The sequence below is a fragment of the Megascapheus bottae genome, chromosome 3, assembly GCF_031878675.1.
Source record: "Megascapheus bottae isolate mThoBot1 chromosome 3, mThoBot2.hap1, whole genome shotgun sequence".
Taxonomy (NCBI): Eukaryota; Metazoa; Chordata; class Mammalia; order Rodentia; family Geomyidae; genus Megascapheus; species Megascapheus bottae.
In genome coordinates this window covers 55236287-55257169 of record NC_143511.1, presented here as the reverse complement: position 1 = coordinate 55257169, position 20883 = coordinate 55236287, and the positions used below count along the sequence as shown (strand labels likewise).

The 20883-nt window shown below is 35.7% G+C and overlaps 1 protein-coding gene across 2 annotated transcripts in view; it reads left to right on the top strand.

The window, feature by feature from the left end:
• Window positions 1-20883, top strand: part of Lingo2 (leucine rich repeat and Ig domain containing 2) — a 1035214-nt gene that overhangs the window by 732998 nt on the left and 281333 nt on the right. For both annotated transcript variants that reach the window (XM_090330081.1, XM_090330082.1), the window contains one exon: window positions 2051-2209. The gene's annotated coding sequence lies outside the window, so the exon portion shown is untranslated. The remainder of the gene's footprint in view (window positions 1-2050; window positions 2210-20883) is intronic.

Sequence of the window (20883 nt, the reverse complement as noted above, 5' to 3'; positions counted from 1 at the left end):
GATAGAGGTACTCATTTAAAAATCTGTGGAATAAATTAAATGAGTTAATGAACCAACTATTTATCATTAATCGGTGAAAACAACAGGCACTGAGAAAGGAAAGTAAATTTATCTCTTCTATGAAAGGTCCAATAGAATCATTTCTATAAAATAAACTAATGGTATTCTATAAAGAATGTAGCTATGTTGATTTATTTTTACTTAAGCGAAAATAAAGAGCATAACGAAAACATAAGAGGTGACATTAGGTCACAGACAGTTTATTCCAAAGCAAATGGCTTTAAAAAATATTCCTTACTTCATGGGCCAGGAGGCTGGCCTAGTGGTAGAGTGCTTGCCTAGCATTCACGAACACCTGGGTTCGATTCCTTAGTGCCACATAGATAGATAAAAGCTGGAAGTGGTGCCGAGGCTCAAGTGGTACAACTCTAGCCTTGAGAAAAGTTTAAGTGCTCAATTCCAGGACTGGCAAAAAAAAATTCCTCACTTCAACGCCATTTGGGAGCCTGTAAATTATGCTTATAAATGCTTTCTTGTTATCTGGCTACAAGTGTATTTTTTCTAATACCCTGTATTAAAGATTATCAATAGATCAAAATAGTTCACTACTCATGAAAAACATTTTGATTTATATGATAATTGATTTGATAATTTTCAGAGTAATCCCAAAGAAGGAAAGTAAAAAAAGTTCTGGCAGGAGTAAAAACAATTTGTACCTAGAAACTAACAATGATTAATAAATACTAGTACAATTAATACATACATAATAAATAGAAGAGCATGGATAAATAAAAGAATATAGATCAAATGATCAGAAGATTTTTGCTGTGTGTGAGTATGTGTGTGCACATGTAAGTGTGTGGGTTTATGGGTCTGGATATGTTGCTATTTGTATATCACTAACAGCTTCCACATAGCCATTACTATTGTAAATCAACACATTTATTACCCTCATGCTCGTTTCACTGTCTCTTTAAGTTTAGTTTGAAGTGTTTTATTTTAGTCTGAGGCCTGTGTTTGACTTCATCCCCTTGCCATTTCACCATCTCTGCTAACATAGTACAATAGGATACCTCACTGCTGTGCCTTTTTACCAAGTCCCCACATTGACTTGTGGGAACAGTTGTTGCAGTGATCATAGGTGCATGAAGCTATGCCATTCAGTGGCTTGTTAAAATCAGCTTTTGCACCTGTGTCCATGAATCTACAGAACATATTTACTCACATGAACCTCCCACAGATTCAAGGAGACCCTGAAGCCCTTTCAATGCACGCTTTTGAAAGTAATAATAAATTGGTTTGTGTGTATACATAGCTAAACGTTTATTGTACCTTTAAACAATCTATTGGCTGCTAAAGTTATGCTAGGAAGATTGCAATGAAATTCTGTTTATTACCCTCTTTCCACTTTTGCATTACAGAATTATTTGTGTTACTTAAACTAGTTGATTATCCAAAGAGTTTTTCTTTTCTTAATATGAGAAACAATATTTACTGAATTTACAAAACCACACACATGCCCGTGAAGGTGTTTCTCACACATTATCCTAGAGCGGTAGCCCAAATTTTATCAAATAGCTGTAGGGATGCTCTGATGTGACAGAATTCACCACGGAAATGGTCCCTGGTCCACACTGCCATGTGGAATTTGTTGCAGCTACTGACGTTTGTTGCACTGTCTACTTACCCTGACAATATTATGCATGGAGAAATGGAGTCTTGAGTGAGCCAGGGGAGCTCCTCCTGCAGGAAGGAGGGGAAGAAAAATGTGCTACACTATGTGTTTGCTTTTATATCAGCAATGCTTATTAAGATCGACAGCCAAAGTGTTTCAATAATAGTGTAAAGCAAATTTGCTTTACAGATCCTGCTGTGGTGCGCACCAACTTCAGCCTTCCAGTTTTATATTTGTGAACATCCTGAGTGACATTTATAGCCCTTCACACCCTCCTTTATGATTCCTTTATTGATTAAGTACTAATGCTCTCCAGGCCTTGGACATGGTTCACTATTTTTCAATTAAAAGGGAGAAATATCTTGTTTGTTGCAGGTATGTTTCAAGCAGTTGGCTTGTGGGACTTTGAGAGACGCTGTTGCCCGTGACATGTTGGCATTACCATGATCAACCACTCGGTTTGGATTTCACCCAGTGGCCAAGAGCTTTGTGTGGAAGACAGCAAGGATTGTATTTTTAAAGAGAGTAAATCAGGTAAGGTAAGAGAGGCATCCGATTCTTTATCATTAATTCTCAGGCTTTGGTGTACTGCCAAGATGTAGTGAATAATGTATAACTTTTCTATTAGTTTTCTAAGAACACTGCACAATGAAGTTCTCTTGGTACCAAAATGTATACAAAATGATGATTGAGTAAAGAAAGTACCTTAAGACATACATTAGTAGGTATGAGAATATTACAGATGACATTTTAATACAATAGCTACCAATTGAAGCTACAGATATTTCTATTTTAGCCTGAGTTCGATTGGCATAAATGGTTTTGCTTTTGAAGGCTGAGGAGGGAAAGTATTGCATTTAAGTATTTATATTGCATACATTACGGAGGTATGATTATCAGGTCATGGGCTATCACAAATATGCTTCAAGCCTACAGTAACTTGTAAAATTATACCATTTTTGCCTTTCATTTCCTTGAAAATATTATTTAAATGGTACTACCACAACATACTATATTATCAGTGGGGTTTAAATCTGATTTAACTGTTTCATTTCATTTTGGAAATTCCTCTCAATTTTGTTGTTGTTTTTCTGGTCCTGAGGCTTGAACTCTGGGCCTGGGAGCTGTTTCCACTTGAACCACAGAGCCACTTCTAGCTTTTCCTGTGATTAACTGGAGATAAGAGTTTTATGGATTTTCTAGCCCAGGCTAACTTCAATTGTCACCCATAATTTGGTTAGATAGTATATTTCCCTTTAAATCTCTTAAATTATCAATATCTTCTGATTTTAAGACCGTGAAATCATTCATAATTTCTTCTACTTTAAACAAAGTAAGATTTTCTTCTGGTTCAAATACTGAATCAGAGGAAACAAATATACCACATTGATTTACAAAGAGACAGAGGAAGGTTACCCTATGATGTATGTGTGTGAATGAATATAGGGAGGTATCTTAGTGTACGTATGCATATATATATGAATATGACATGAATATGTATCTCTTTCAAGACTAACTTCTACATATAAGCAAAATCATATGTCATTTGGTGTTTTGGGCTTGGCTTACCTCACTCAAATGATGTTCTCCAATTCTATTCATTATCCTGAAGATGCTGAGAGTTAATTTTTACTTATGATTATCTAATATTCCATGGCATATATGTGCCATATCTTACTTACATGGTCATTTGTTAGTGTACATGTCAGCTGGGGGATTTCACTTTTTGACTATTGTGAACAATAGTGATGCAGTAATCATAAATAGGCTTATATCTTCCATGTATATTGATTTATATGCTTATATGAGTGCAAAAATGTAAGGATGTGTCATGGGCTATGTTTTTAAAACTAAAATCTGTCTATATTGGTTTCCATATTGTTTTTAGCAGTTTACATTCCCACCAACAGTGTATGAAGGTTTCTTACTCCCTACATCTTCACTGGCATTTCTGGTTATTTGTTTTTTGAAGATTGCTATTTTTAATTGTAGTGAGATGCAATCGTAATGTCATTTGATTTGTGTGAGATTTATGGCCATAACGAACATTTCTTCATATATATTACCCAACATTTGTTCATATCAGTTACCATTTGTATTAATTATTTGCTTGCCCATTTACTGATTAGATTATTTGTCCTTTTTTGTTTAATAATTTTGAATTCTCTGCATAGTCTAGATAATAATTTTTTATCTGTTGAACGCTGGTAGAAAATTTTCTTCCCTCCTATGGAATATCTCTCAATTCTCTTTATTTTCTATGCAGAAATTTTTTAATTGGATAGAGTTGATTTTTCAGTTCTTATTCTTTTTCACGGTACAATTGGAGTCATACTCAGAAAATAATGTCCTGTGCCTATAACTTTCAGAGTCTTCTTTCCAGCAGATTTAAAGATTCAACTCATGGCAGAAAACCTCATTTAATAAGCTGATTTACTATAAATTCTACCACTTTTAATTGACAATATGTGTTCTATGTAGAGTTTTCACTCATTTGTAAGTAAAAGAGAAGTCAAGATTCAGGGTCCAGTTGTGGGATAAAAGCTCAATGCAGTGTGTGTGTGTGTGTGTGTGTGTGTGTGTGTGTGTGTGTGTGTGTGTGTGTATGTGTGTGTGTCCCCTGAGCTTAACTTGGGGTTGAATGCTGTTCATGAGCTTTTCTGTTCGAGGCTGTACTCTACCAATTGAGGCAGTTTCACTTATGGCTTTTTGGTGATTATTGATGATAAAAAGCTCATCAACTTTCCTACCTGGACTGGCTTTGAACCAAAACCCCCAGATCTCAGCTAGGACAACAGGTATGGAATACCTATACCCTACCTGGCCTAGTTTCATGCTATTTAATATTAGTTTGGAAAATTCTTACATCAATAAGAGTTCATGATACACTCCCATATATTTAAGTTTATACATTTTAATTCTAAAATAAATTTTCCCCCATTGGTTTCTATATTTTTAACAAAACTGGACTGCAGGTGAAAAAACCTCATAGTTCTAAACAAGAAGCCTAAAAGGGGTGGGTTAAAAATTGTTTGTTTTAAAGGCACATAATCATGTGACAATACAATTAGTAATTATCCTGTCACAAAGGAAGTGCCTACCTCTATTTTCAAGAAAGGTGTTTTCATTCTTTAGAGTACTTTCTCTGAACTGTGTAAGTCATCAATTTGGGAAAAGTGTACAATAAGCAGTTTTGAACCAAGTCTGATAGAGACCATAACTTTTCTTCACAAGTTCTTTGAAGTGAGTCTTGTTAATTATGCACAAAGGCAGTGCCTTTCTCTGCACTATATGAAAGTATATGATTTAGAAGTATCCTATGGAACTAAGAAGGTGGAACAATGCTATGTTTTCAAAGGTTAACTATTTTTAAATGAGCAGAAAATTTATACATTCTTGTTTTATCCTTTAAATGAGTTTTAAATTCAATTTTGTGCTTTGTCCTGTGAATCACCATTGCCTTACTTTTTAATGGTATTATAAATAGCTTCCCGATGTGTTAAAAAGTGTGTTGAAGCTTCTCAATTTTGTTTCTCGGCCATTTCTAACAATGCTGTAGAGACTTGCACCATTCCCGAGCTTAGAAGCATGTTTTCCTTTCTGAAAGAATTTTTAAAGTAAAATGTTGCCTTAGCTCAGGATTACATTACTGTATGTTCAAACACAGAAGTGATTTTAATCTGTGAAGGCAGGATATAAAAGGCAAGATATTTCCAAAGCATTTCTAGTGGCAGTCTGTCCCATGTAGCGGTCTGTGCAATCTTCAAGGCAGCCTATGAAAAGCATGGAAATAGCATCGGCATATGCCACATACTCATCCCTTTACTTCCCACAGAGAGCAGTGGATTAGCACACCTGTGCTACTCTTTATATCCTGAGGTCTTATCAAGTAAAAAACCTTGAGAATTCAGGGAAGCCAGGAATCCATCATTAAAAATAGTTTGTGCATTTTAAATACTCACCACACATTTCTGAATTGCTACGATACATGAAGCAGTAAGTGGCCAGAAACAATCTAACAACTCACCCTTATTTTGTACACAAGTGGTTTACGTGTTCAGAAAAGCTCATCGGCCCCCAGTAAAAGTAAAACTTGTGTTGAGATGTTTTCATCACTAGAAATGACAAAGGAATGTGTTGTAGGTTGTAAAGGACATATCTAAGAAAAGGGAACATTTTACTTAATGAGAAATAAGTGAAGACTGGGGAGATTCATGGTACCATCAGACAAAGTCACCAGCATGAGAAACCAAGTATCATGGGAAAGCTTGCTGCTAGCACAGAGGGAGAGATACAAGAAATTAGACATACAGAGCAATGGCCAAGATGGTGTGTTTTGTGTGCATGGGGATAGTTGAATAGGAAATAATGAAAGTAATGTAACCTAGTCTTTATTCTAAAACAATGGTCCTGGCAGACAATGAGGTAGAAACAAGAAAGATTTGTGCCGAGAGGTATATTAAGTGTGTGTGGCTCTTTCAGTGAATAACAACTGTGGATGATGATGATGACGATGATGACAATGATGACGATGATGATGATGATGATGATAATGATGATATCTGCTACATCACCAGTGCCTAAAACAGTTCCTATCCATTCATGACTGCTACTCTCTGGGAAATTCTGATTCAATGAAAGCATTCCACGATGATATTTGCTTCTGTATTTGCATTTTTTCCAATTTTTTAGAAATGGTAAAATTTCTCTTATACCCATGTGCGTACACACATATCCATATACTAAACTCTCTCTATGTGCTTGAGATTAAACCTCATATCTTCTTGAAATTTATGCTTCAATTAAAATGAGGGCAGCTGCTACCCTATTTTATCTCCCTTTTGAGACTTCTATCTCTCAGACTTTATCCTGTGTCTCATTGTTTTATCACCACATCAATCACTCTGTTTCATTGCTTGGCAATGCAGCATGCAATTGTAGGCACATTTTTATGGCCAGAAAACAAACCTACCCTACTTTGCACACACTGCTTACTTCAACCTAATTAAGTAATTCTGCTCAAGGTATTATGTCCTTTTCTATCACAATGCATACTTGGTCAAAATAATAGGGAACGCATTAAGGCTGTGGAGGGAAAATGTGGAAAGGAACTTCAGAAAGATGCAAAAGAGCACAAAAGTGACCATCAGCTCAATTTTCTTTGACACGATTCAGTTATGACCCAGAGCACAACTCTAGCAGAGGAAACTCCTGACATATGACTTTCAGTCCAGTTATTTTTTAGAAATCAGCATGGTGATTAGCTTCCTCGATATTGTTCAGGACTTTGTATGTTTTGTTTGATCATCTGTTTTCAGAAACAATCTCTTACGAGTCTAGGGAAAAAATCTAATGAATTATCTCTAAAGATGCAGACTTAGGTAAATATTGATATTATTCATCAGATAGATATAGGTAGACAGACAGACAGACAGACAGACAGATATATAGATAGACAGACTTGTGGGAAAATCTTTGTTCTTGAAGACCTAATGATAGAAGCCTATATATATCAATCATGTATGTCTACTGACTATCTGAAAGAATACACAAAATAGAAACTTAAAATCAAAATTACAACATACACACACACACACACACACACACACACACACACACACACACACACACACTTTTTTTTCTTTTTTGCCAGTCCTGGGCTTGAGCTCAGGGTCTGAGCACTGTCCTCGGACTTTATTTTGCTCAAGGCTAGTGCTCTACCACTTGAGCCTCAGCACCACTTCCCGGCTTTTTTTCTATGTATATGGTACCAAGGAATCCAACCCAGGTCTTTGTGCATGCAAGGCATGCTACCACTAGGCCAAACTCCCAGCCCCAACTTCTATATTTTTAACAGTGGGAAGGCGTATCTTTCTCAGGTTAATGGGGCCAATTGGTGTTTGTTTCATCCTGTGCATTATTAGATTGAAAATAACATCTTCTCATGGTTATCAGTCCTGTCAATATTTAGTAGCATTTTAAAATTACAGTGATATAAAACAAACAGTGCCAAATAAATAGGATTATGGAGGATTTCATCTAAAATAGTAGAACATGAGAAGAAAAAGCGTTCATAAAATGTCTTGTTGACTTTATAAAGTGTGGTTCTCTGCCACAAGCTTTTACAAACTTTGAATTTGGGGTTTTTACCGGACTTATAAACTTAAGAGAAGCAAATAAGGTTTGCCATATTCTGGCTTTTTCTGTGCTGCTCAGTATTCTCTAAATTAGAATTACTAGACTAACATCCCGCATGCTGTCCTTTTCTATTTTTTGATAAAGAGGTGGATAGCAAGTTGTGACTGACCCAGAAACTGACATTATTGTAGGTACTGACTTTAAATAAGGCTTAGGTTTGAATTCTAGCTCTGTTATATGTTATGTAATCTGGAGCAAATTATCATCTAGGAGATTCCACTTATAAAATCTTAATGTGGAGCTAACAGGAGAGACACATAAAATACTCTGCAAAGTGTCCTATACATTGTGAATAAAACTTTCGTTATATTATTATTATTATTATAAAAGTCTACATATGGAACTGGTCTACTTACAAGTTAATTAATTTAAACCAAATGTCAAAATACTTTGCTTTTTAGCCCACAATGTAAATTAAATGGTCAATGAAGTGCTTAGAAAATGCCTGACACATGGTAAGCATGGGAGAAGTGTTAGTTCTTTTGTGAATAATTACCATTATTCATTTTTATAAGCATATTTCTCCTTTAGGCTCTTTGAAAAATATCTTTATTTCAAACAGCAACTTCTTTATTAAGATAATAATAGTTCTGAATGCATCTGTAGGCTATTCTGAGAAGTAGGATTGTGTGTTTGAGAAAATACTCTGTGTAGCAGTCTAATATTGCTCATAGATAATCATGTGGCTGGGTACTTTGATAATGTAGGAAATATAATTTTCTTTAATCCTAAAATAACCTGAATGATCTTTATTAGCAAATTATGGTGTTTAAAATCAATAATATACACTGAAATTGAGTAAATTTAAATATTAACATATATCTCATGGAAGAAAAGAAAACATTCTGATCTGTTAACACAACTCTCTAATTTAGAAATATTCCTACACACTTATAGACTCTTTTTGAGAGTCTCTGAAATTAATCAAATGATGTATAATTATGCCTTTAGCCTTTTTATTAAATATACAAGAAGGCTGTTATTAAAATGAAATAAAATGTTAGAATTAAAACTTGATTTAACATGGATAAATAATATTTTGAAAATAACAGGAAGAAAACTGGGATTACATCAAAGAAAATTGTAAGAGCTTCTGGATATCCACTTTGTGACCTCTTTATCACCTTATCATTTTTCTCAGTGAAGACTGTATTATTAGAGATGTGAAAAAGAAGAGAATGTAAATTAAAAACTGATAGTGATGGGTGGACAAAGAATAAACAGTATTGACTTGGTAAAGTGTCTTCCAAGGTTGGACAATGACATCTATTAAAAAAAAAATGACTAGCTGGGATCGGTGATTCACACCTGTAATCCTAGCTACTCGAGAGGCTGAGCTCTGAGGATTGCAATTCAAAGCCAGCCCCGACACTAAAGAACTTGAGACTCTTATCTCCAATTAACCTCTAGAAAACCGGAAGTGGGACTGTGGCTCAAGGGGTAGGGCGGTAACCTTGAGCTGAAGAGCTCAGGGACAGCGCCCAGGCAGAGTTCCTTCCATGACCCACCCCCCACAAAACAAAAAACTATAAAATACTTATCTCTCATCTAGTTACCCAGGTGAAAGACAGGAAGAGAACCAGGAGTCGTATGTGTCTGGGGAAAGTAGCGGTGATAGGTATAAGGTGTGTGGCATTGTGGTAAACCAAATAAAATTATGGCAAAGATGAACTATTATTTGAGAAAATATGTACATATTGTTCTGGATTGAATAGTAAGAAGCCCTTGAGTGGGCAACTAGGCGAATTCATTGGAAAGAAATTTTTCATTGAGGGTTAGGATGAACTCCCAATCAAGGTACACTAGAGACAATTTGCTTTCTTCAGAAATGTTGAGGAAAAAATATCTGATAGATAGATATAGCATGTCTCCTAATGACTCTTACAGAAAACCAGAAATAAAACAATACTGATCATTATTGAAAATTGAATGTCTAATTCAATACATATGTCTTTTCTGCAAGGCTTGCAATATATCCATGGTTAGTCATATATATATGGCATATGCATGTCATATATATGACATATATGTGACATATATGACACATATATGACATATATGTGCTCTTAAAATGAAACAAAAACAAAAAACAAAAAAACTATTTTAGATAGGAGGCCCTTGTCTGATGCATAGCTAATAAAAAATATATATATTCTGTCATTTCATTGGCCAAGTGAGTTCTGTACAGAAACTCTTCAGCTTGATGCAATCACATTTATCCAGTCTTGTTTTTATTTGTTGTTATTCTGGATCTTTACCTAGGAAGCTTCAACCAGGGATGGCTTCAAACCTTGATCCTCAGATCTCAGCCTCCTGAGCAGCTAGGATTTCAGGTCTGAGCCACTAATGCCCACCTTATGTTTGTTTTTAAGGACTCTTTACTATTTGATTCTATTCCATTCCAATACCAATCTATAATTTAAGCTCAATATTTTCTTACCTACATTCTCGAATTGTCTCTTAAATGCTTTTCTATAGTAGTTCCTTAATATACTGCCATGAATTAATATTTGTCTACTATACCTTGAAACCTTTTACCAAATGAAAATCTCACAAATCTCAATGTTATTCCAAAGCCCTAGGTGATAAAGTATTTATGTCCTTGTAAATTGTAGGAAGTGTTTCTGAATCAAACTTCTTTTTACCTCTTGTGATGTATACTTTCTGTGGATGTCCTTTCTTCTTGACTCATTGCTAGTGCACCAGGTCTGTATACATCTGACTTTTGTTTGCCCTTCTCAGCACCTTGAACATTCTTCTATCACATCTATTTCTCTAGGGGAATGGGGGGAAGTGGGGGGGCCCTTTATGACAAGAAGCAGTTCTTTTACATCTTTGTTTTCCCAGAACATTTTTATCTCACAGACCTGGTGCACATAAATGAACATAGGCCTTTCCTTCTTGGTTACATAAAGATGAACTCATATAATTTTTGTCACTTTTGATTATTGAAAATCAAACCCTACTCTCCATTTTGTTGTTATTTAACCAAAATGTCATTATGCAATGTGAGAAAGGAACACTGGGTTCCAGAACGTCTAGTTAAAAAAATGTTGTGAGCTGGCAAAGAGGATGTAAATTAGGAGGCCTGAAAAACAACAGTTCTCTCCTAGCCCTGAAAATACTGTAGATGATATTCGATGTGACTTAAAACATCATTCTATAAACATTATAGTATTTAATATGAGAAGTATATTGAAACTAATCCTGATAAACGTTTTAAGAGGGTAAATGCCTTTTGATAATCCTATTTAGAAATCACATAGTAAATTTCCCCTAGTATAATCTAGTTGTATTAAATATAATCAGTATCATATATGTGCATTTCTGTCTAGACCTCTTTTCTACAAATTTCAGATACAAACTAAATACTAACTCCTTTTCCAATAAATAGTAGCTATATCTGTGAACATGTCTGTTTCCATCATTACAGGCTCCTATCTGTAATGCTAGCCACTCAGGATGCTGAGTTTTGAGGATCAAGGGTTTGAAGATAACCTGGGCAGGAAAGCCCATGAGATTCTTACCTACAATTAATCACAGGGGGAAAAAATGGAAGCGAATCTGTAGCTCAAACTAGTAGAGCACTGATTTGAATAAAAGAAGCTCAGGGACAGTACCCAAGCCTTGTGTTCAAGTTCCAGGACTAGAACACGCATGCATGCACATACACAGACACACACACATGCAGACACACACACACACACACACACACACACACACACACACACACACTTAGAACAATTAGAACAAATAAATAAAAAATAGGATGTGGGCCCTAGTAGCCTTTATTCCTAGTTGCTCAGGAGGCTGACAACTAAGGATCCCAGATGAAAGCCAGGCAGATGAGGAAAGTCAGTGAGAAGCAGCTCCAATAAACTATAACCCCCCCAAAAAAATGCCAGAGGAACTATGGCTTAAATCTTACAGCTTTAGCCTTAAGCAAAAGAAGCTGAGGGAAAACATCTGGCTCTGAGTTGAATACCCAGAGCTACACATAAATAAATAGACAGATAGGATGCCGTAAAATGTCATCCATATATAATAACCATGGTGCAACTTGAGTGTATTATGTTTCTGAAAGTTAGATTATAAAAATTGAAAATAATAAGTTCAAAATAGTAACAAGTTCAGAAGCAATTTTTTTTCTTTTTGGTGGCAATCCTAAGGTTTGAACTCAGGACTTGAGTTCTGTCCCTGAGCGTCTTTTTTTCTCAAGGCAAAGGTTCTACCACTTGAGCTACAGTTCCACTTTTAGCTCTTTTTGTATGATTTATTAGAGATAAGAACTCCATGGATGTTTCTGCGATGGCTGGATTCAAACCTTGATCCTTAAATCTCAACCTCCTCATAGCTAGGATTACAGGTGTATGCCACCATCACCCAGCTCTAATAAGACAATTTTGAGTATCATTTCAATTGAACAGATACTACTTTTACACCATCATAATGCTTAAAAACTTTTAAGTTGAAATATAATATTATCAGGGATTATTTGTACAGTTAATACCCATACCTTACAGTTTTCTATCCTATTCTTAAACATCTCCAGGAGATAGGACATGTAAATTAGATGATCAAGTATGATGTGAGGTAAACCAATGTTATTTTAGTACAGCATTTAAGATAACTTCTAATACTTTTTATTTGAAAAATTATGTTTTTTTCCTGGTGTGATGTTGTGGAAAAATGAAAACCTTCCATTCCATCTGATCTTTCATCAAAAGGAATTCTTAATCAAGCAGATCCTTCTGAAATACATGATTTGGAAGACATCCAAAAACACTCCTGAAAAGAGATAATAAATTGCAGTTTGATCTTATTTATCCTAAATCGTGTATATTATTCACCCATGAATCATAGCAGTCTTACCATTATGAGATATGTGTTGTAACTTACTATAGCCAACATGAGGCTCATAGTGCTAAAAGATTTGTGTCATAGAAACAACCCTTCCAAAGCGTGGTCTCTAATTAATGAAACAGTAACTTTCTAGATGTTAGGTCTAATCAAATTCCACCCCAGTTAGTCTGTTTCTGGCCTGTTTTGTGAGATTTAATCAGGGTTGTGATTTACATATAACTCCACACAAGACCTTGCATTGCCTCCAAGTGTTGCATTATAAAGATCAATGGCAAATTCAGCTTGCCTTCACCGCATGGATGTTGTTCCCTGTTTGGAAGAAGTTACAGGTTCAAGCCAAGTATTTCCACATGTAAAAGTGCAGAAAACAGAGTGTCAACATACCAAGAAGACAGAAACAAATCAGCCACAAAGTAGAATCATGAACACATCTATGGACTTGGATATAGTTAAGCCAAATCACTTTTATAATAGTGTGATTGAATTAGTGAGAGTGTCTTTGTGATAATACTTTCTCCTTGTATTAGGTGCTGTCCACGCTCTTGTTTCCCAATTTAATGTCAGGCATTGTTGTTTTCCTACTGAAAAAAAGCAAATATCCTAACAACGTTTCACACTTGTGAGAGATCAGTAATTGACAAGTGGGAAAATTCCTAATGTTAAAGAGCCCCTTGCTGTCTAATTTTTAGACAAAAAACTAAAAGGCTAAAAAAGTAAAGAATATGCATATGGCATTTATTGAGGTGGGAATATTTTAATAGTCATCTAGAATGTTTGATGATTAAGAGAAAAAAGATGTGCATCCTCTTATTATTTTAGAAATCAATTACATAGAAATTAGATGTAAATATTACATTAAAGCATTACTCAATGCTTTAATGCCTGCATCCTTGCCTGTATTCCCAAATTACACACTTTAATTAATTTTTAAAAATGAAGTCACCTTCCTTCTGGCAGAGAATGACATTTATAGCATGCTTTAGATGTCTGCAAATGTGTCTACTTTTGCTATCTTCTTTAAGTCACTCTTTAAAGTAGCTTCTTTTTCAGAATTTGCAACTTTAGGCCAAAATTATTTGCTTTGCTTTGCTTTTGTTTCTGTTTTGATAATGCTACTTTATATCGTTACAGTTTCATTAGCATGTGTTTGAATTTCTTTAAAAGAACATCTATATATTACATTGTCTCTGGTACTGTTGTTAGTGAATAGAGAAAAGAAATAAAAGTTAGCATTGTTGTGCATAATTGCTGTTATCACTGGGTTTTGATATTTTAATATAAACTCAGAGAAAGATCAGTCAATGGATAAGTGACAGCATGAGATTGGAAACAGGCCATTGTCAATCCTCCAGTTCGCCTCGTGTATGAAAATAACTCCATTATTTAGTACAGCACCAGCACAGAAATATGTTGGAGTTTAACATATATTTACTACAGAATACATAGGATAGGGCCCAAAGTTATCACCAACTATTCAAACTTCTCCGTGACTTTCCTCCACCCTGAATCCTCTATGCTGAAGATCAGAGCCATGCTTTCTTAACCTCAAAGAACTTGAAAGCAGCTATACATCAAAAGAAAACCCCACAAATGTGTCCATCAGGTAAATTAGTAACATCAGCTGTAGCCCACTGTATTTTTTTGCAAGAACTTAAATTCATTCACAGCCTTCTAATGTTCTTGAGTTTCCTTGCATGTTTGCATTTCTATAACACACATACTATTGGGTAATATTACTTAGGGAAATGTGAGAATGTGTTTGTTATAATCCTTAAGATAATAAATTGTACATTGAATAAATTGAATACGATAAGCTCTTATTAGACTGAGAAATCCTGTGGATACTAATCTATACTATTTACACTAAGGTCTGTTGCTGAAAGTGTAAAATATTAAGTAACTCCCCTCAAAATGCTTGCTGAATTAATAAATGCAAGTTTATGACCCACTACAAATGCATTATCATCTTTAAATGCCTTTTTTTTTTGCTTTTGACTATAGTGGGGCTTGAATTTAGAGCCTTGTGCTTACTAGACAGGCATTCTACCACTTGACCTATACTTTAGTCCTTTTTGCTTTAATTTATTTTTCAGATGGGGTCTTGGTTTTGGGAGGCAAGCTGACCTAGGGCAGGTCTTATACTGCATGGATAATACTCCTAAGTAGCTTGCTGAGATAGGGTCTCACAAAATTTTTGCCTTAGCTGGCCTTGAACCACAGTCCTCCATCTCTGCAGCTCTCAAATAGCTGGGATTATAGGTATAAACCATTCAACTAGATCAAATGTACTTTCTTCACATTATATCCACCTCTCCAAATAATCCTGAAATTCTTTTTTATCACTCTAGTTAACATTCTCTGAAAAAAATCAGCTGTAAAATATTTATAAACATTCACATTGCTATACCATTATGGTTTGCCTCTGGGCTTTACCGCTCCCTTGGTTGAACTGAAAGGATTTACTACCCAAGAAGAGAGACAAGATAAAACCACATGAAAAAAAAACCTAAATTATAAAATAAGGGAGTACATCATTTAAAGGAACATGATAAATTCTACAAATGTAGTACATTCTAAGATTATGCCTAAGCTCAGTATATGGAGGGGATTCATGTTTGGGAAAAACAGTGGTTTTAGGTTTTTAGGTGGTGTCGCTGCTGAGTTCAATGCTTTGAAACAGCTAGAGCCCTCCTGGAAGAACACTATCTGAAAGAAGAAACCCCATAGCTAATCCTGATACAGTGACCAAGCTTTAATCACTAGAAGGGAAGAAAGATGTGATCGATCAGATGGCTGAAATTGCCCCGACATGGTATGTGTTTCTTCCACTTGTATGTATTCTAAGAACGAAAATTAGTGAGTCTTAAAATGAGTCTTAATAGTAAGTCTTATCATATAAGATAAAATTAGTGATGTTCCATCATACAGCTATAAGGTATTTGGCAAAATGTGTTTATCAATTAATGCAGGATAACAGCAACAGCGTTAGGGAGAAACTGTTTCCCATTTAACAGTGTCTAACAGAAACATTAGTGCTTCTCAACTAAGCCTGTTTCCAGAAGAGAGAAGGAGGATCAGGAGAAGGATGAGGCAGGGTGAGACAGGTGTTAGAAGATAAATCTAAGCAAAGACAAGGAAGAAATACTCGTGTTCTGTATAGGAGACCATCAGCGTAGCACTGAGACTGACAGACTGACATCCTGTGTATGTAAGGAGAGGATAGTGGGCAACTGGGCTAAAAATGGAAATCAGGCCCAACATTAAAAAAAATAAAACCCACAGCTTTATCACCTCAGAAATTCACAACTCCAGTCTCCTGATAGAAAGAATCAACATATCTCATAGTTAAATCCCCTAGACTCAGCAGTAGGTACTTTGTGCATTTTGTCTTTAATCTTCAAAAGCTCTATGGGTAAGTATTATTATGGTAATTTTTGAATAAAGCAAAATTGCAACACAGAAAGTTTAAATAAGTTGCCTGAAGTGACACACACAGGTTAAGCCCGGCGTCTCCATTGGTGGTGTGGTTCTCCAGTCAGGTAGCATGCTACGACCCTCTTCTCATCCCTCTGCTCAACTCTGATCTCAGTAGGATCAAGGAAGTCTTGAGTTCTACCCCCTTTGTTTTATTTCCTTGTTTAATGTACTGGTGATTCCCTCTTATATAAATTATCCTGAGTACATGGAATTTAGAAATGTTAATAGCAGATAACCCACTAGTAACCTTAAAAATAGACCTTCCAATGGTATCTACCATAACTGATATTTAAAAAATAGGCATTAATGTTTTTACCTTTTATTGTGCTGCTTTATAATAAACATCCTAATTGTATATACTTGAGAAGTTGGCTTAGGATGTCTATGGTATGTGAATAGACAGGAGACTATGTGTCTAGTACTTCAATAGGAGAGTAATTTCTGTGCCCTGCCCCCGACACTAAGTTAGAGGAAGAACTCAAGAGTTAACAGAATATGAAGAGAAAAAGGAAGTAGATTTTTTTTTGCCAATCCTGGAGCTTGAACTCAGGGCTTGAGCACTGTCCTTGGGCTTTCTCAACCCAGTGCTCTACCACTTGAGCCACAGCACCATTTCTGGCTTTTTCTGTGTTTGTAGTACCAAGGAGTCAAATCTAGGGCTTCATCCATGCTAGGCAAGCACTCTACTAGGCCACATGCCTAGTTCCCAAATAGATTTCTTTAATGTATTGAAAAAATCATGTACAGAGGGGCTACACTAACATAAGTTAGGTAATGTGTGCATTTCTTTTTGAACAGTGTTACTCCTTCCCTCATTTTCTCCTGTTTTCTTCTTCCCAACACCCTGCCCTCCAAGCTCTATGCTTACTTTCCAACATAGTTCTAGTATCACTGCTATATTGATTCACCGTCTGTCCTATTACACTTCACCTCCCCAAATCTAACTTATATATGAGACAAAGGGTACCGGAATAAAAAAACAATAACAGTACAATTTAAAAAAAACAAAAAACACTTGTTGGGCCAGGAATTTGGCCTACTGGTAGAGTGCTTGCCTAGTATGAACAAAGACCCAGGTTTGATTCCTCGGTACCACATACATAGAACAATGCCGGAAGTGGTGCTGAGGCTCAAGTGGTAGAGCTCTAGCCTTGAGAAAGTCCAAGAACAGTGCTCAGGCCCTGAGCTCAAGCCCAGGACTGGAAAAAAAAAACAAAAAACAAAACAACAACAAAAAAAACACTTGTTTCCATTTCTATAAACATCATTTTATTTTATTTTATAAAATAAACATCATTTTAAATGATCGTATAGGTATTATATTTTTACTTTTACTTTATTTTCTTTTGCCTGTCCTGGTACTTGAACTCTGGGCCTAGACTGTCCCTGAGCTTCTTTTGCTCAAGGCTATTGCTCTACCACTTGAGCCACAGCAGCATTTCTGGCTTATTCTGAGTACTTTATTGGAGATAGAGTTCAAAGGCTTGGCCTGCCTTTGAACTGTGATCCTCAGATCTTAGTCTCCTTAGTACCTAGGATTATAGGCATGAGCCTGTGGTGCCTAACCTAGAAACAGATTTTTTTTTGCCAGTCCTGAGGGTTGAACTCAGGGCCTGAACACTGTCCTTGGGCTTTCTCAAGGCTAGAACTCTGCTACTTGAGCCACAGCACCACTTTCTATGTATATGGTACCAAGGAATGGAACCTGGGTCTTTGTGCATGCGAGGCAAGCACTCTACCACTAGGCCAAATGCCAGGCCTCTGGAAATAGATTCTATAAAGGAAAATTCAGTCGGTAAAAAAGTATCTAAGTTGAAGATGATTGAACCTAGAATAAAAGAAACATACCATGATAGGGGCTAGGAGTTATTTGGGGTTATGTTTGACTCATTATACTTAGAAATTAGACTTATACCTAGAGAAGAACATCATTTTGACACGACTTGGGGGCTAGAAATGAAGATTCTCACACTGAAAGCAAATCAATAATAGCTTAGTCTACTTCTAACTGAGTAGGAACCTTCTATCCCCTCTAACTACCAGTGAGCAAGCATCTGACTTAATTACTTTTAGAGACCACATTAAAAGTTCTTTGAATGTACTTGAGCATTGTCATGAGCATAAGCTATTTTTGTGATGATCCATTCAAGGAAAAATTACCAGTTGTCATTGGGTAACCTAATTCTAAAACTAGAAGAAGAATGCATCCTACTATGAGCAGAATTGATAAAGTGAGAGGTATATAGCAAAGATCCAGCATCTTCTGACTACTTTATGTAAAGTGTATTTTAATCATACTTTATCTCATTGAATCAACACAACTAAAATGACTCACATTCTCCTCAAAGTTTGTATGAGTTTGTGTTGGAGTAATTAGTAGATAAATGCAATTTTAAGCCATAAGTGAAAGTAGTTCTTCAGTTTTTCACAGTCCAGCTACCATTTGCATGACATGAAATTTCCAAGTTATTTGTAAATAATAAAAAATTAGTACAAAATTAGTCATGAATTTTTGAATTTCCATAAGTAAAAAGATGTATAAACTCATAAGTAGATCTTGTTACTTTTAAATTTTGCTATCAGAAGTAGATGCCTTCAAATGCAGAATTTGGAGGTACAGCTTTTCAATGACTTTCCATACATTTAACTGTTCCCTGGAGTATTCTTGTCTCTTTGGAAGACTAAGTGCTTATGACTAGGTAATTGAAAATCAAAAGACTAAGGGGACATTTGTGTGTGTGTGTGTGTGTGAATGTGAAGTTTTAGAGAGTTTTGTGGTTTTCTTTTTCAGGTGTTAATATGTCACTATGAAAGAATCACTGTTTTTTTCCATTGCCAAAATTAGTTTACAAAAGCCATCAAGCTATTATAAGCAGAATAATAGGGAGCCTGTTTATTTGGAGCAAGATAATATCAATGGCTATAAAATTAAAGTCTTTTCAAATGAGCCAGGGGACAAGTGGTCAGCTTGCATAATAGGTAAAACGAACTATATCAGGCATTAGGAGCATCCTACTCCTTTGGCACATATTAGGATATGCCTTCATGGTTCCAGTAAAGATTAATCTGATCAACAGAAATTATGAACATTTTAATTCCAGTGGAGAAACAGATAATAAATGTTATCAAAGGCAGTAATCCAAAAGAGTCAAAGTTTTATCTCTTTATTCAGCTAACATATCAAATTGGCTTTGAAAAGTCAAATGAAGGGTAATATTTTATAAAGTGAAAAGAGAGGTCAACCTGTCCAGGCAGTAACTTTTTATCTCTAACTGCTGTGAGAAAAGTTTGATTTTTTAAATGTTTATGTTTTTTTGGTTTTGTTTTGTTTTGTTTTATTATTTTCTTTTTTATTGTATTTTATAGAGGGGTTACAGTTACATTTGTCAGGTAGTGAGTACATTACTTCTTGAACATTGATACCCCTTCTCATGTTTTTCTCCTACTTTCCCTCCCCCAGCCTCTCCCAGTCATCTTGTTTTCCCCCTTCTCTTCCCTATTTCAAATAAAAAATATACATATAAATAATGTATCAGGTACCAAAGTCACATACAGTAACAACATGAGATAAACCATAAGGGGGAAGAAGAGAGAAAAGAAATGACTTCACATAGTACATTAAGAACAACAATCACAAAGATAAACCTCTTGTTTCCATATCGTAGAGTTCATTTTGCTTAGTCTCATCCTCTATGGCTGGCCCTATGTACATAGCTTTTGAGCTATTGCAATCCTCTTCTAGGAGAATCCTAGATGTGTACTAATAATTACAAATGAAACCATAGACTAACATAGAGTGCCTCTAGGACTCCGCAATCCTACTCCTTAGCATCTACCCAAATGTCCAGAAACAAGGCCCTATTAAACTTACTAGCACAACGATGTTCATTGCAACATTATTTATCATAGCTAAGATATAGAACCAATCCAGTAGATGACTGGATCAACACGATGTGGTACTTATACACTATGGAATTCTATTCTGGCATCAGAAAGAATGGTATTGCCCCATTATAAGGAAATGGAAAGACTTGGGAAGAAAAATCATATTAAATGTTTTTACAAATGTGTTATGTTTTGGATTAATCCAAGCTTAAGGGTAGGAGAAACAGGGCAGCAAGTAAAAGGAAAGGATGCAATTATTCAAAGTAGTTTTAGGTTTGTTGTTTTTGTTTTGCAAAACATATATAAGTATGCTTCTAAAATTTTGAAGGAGAAATGTAAATTCATAGCAACATTAAAGACTCATTAGAGACTTTGCCAAGAAGATACCCAGCAGAAGAAAGTCATGTGAAGAAGACCTGGGAGATTTGGCAACTCACAATGCTTTGAGGCTCACAGGAGAAAGAGATAATGTGAGACAGCAAGGCTCTCTTAGCCATGCTTTGATAGTGTATGTCACTCCAAATGCCGACAGGATCCCCAAAGGAGGGAGAGAAACAATATGGTCTCCTCCATGACAAGATCCTTCTCACTTCCAAGTAGAATCTGGACAACTTGAGGTGGATAGGGAGTCAGTGAACACAGGTTTTGATAGGTATCTCAGGCCATACGAAGGGAGCTTGTGGAAGCAGAAAAATGGTGATCAATGCCATGAGGTGGGAACTAGATGGCAGGAATGTCCACACTCTGCAGTGGTTCATAGCTGACATCAGCTCAGTGCACTTGAG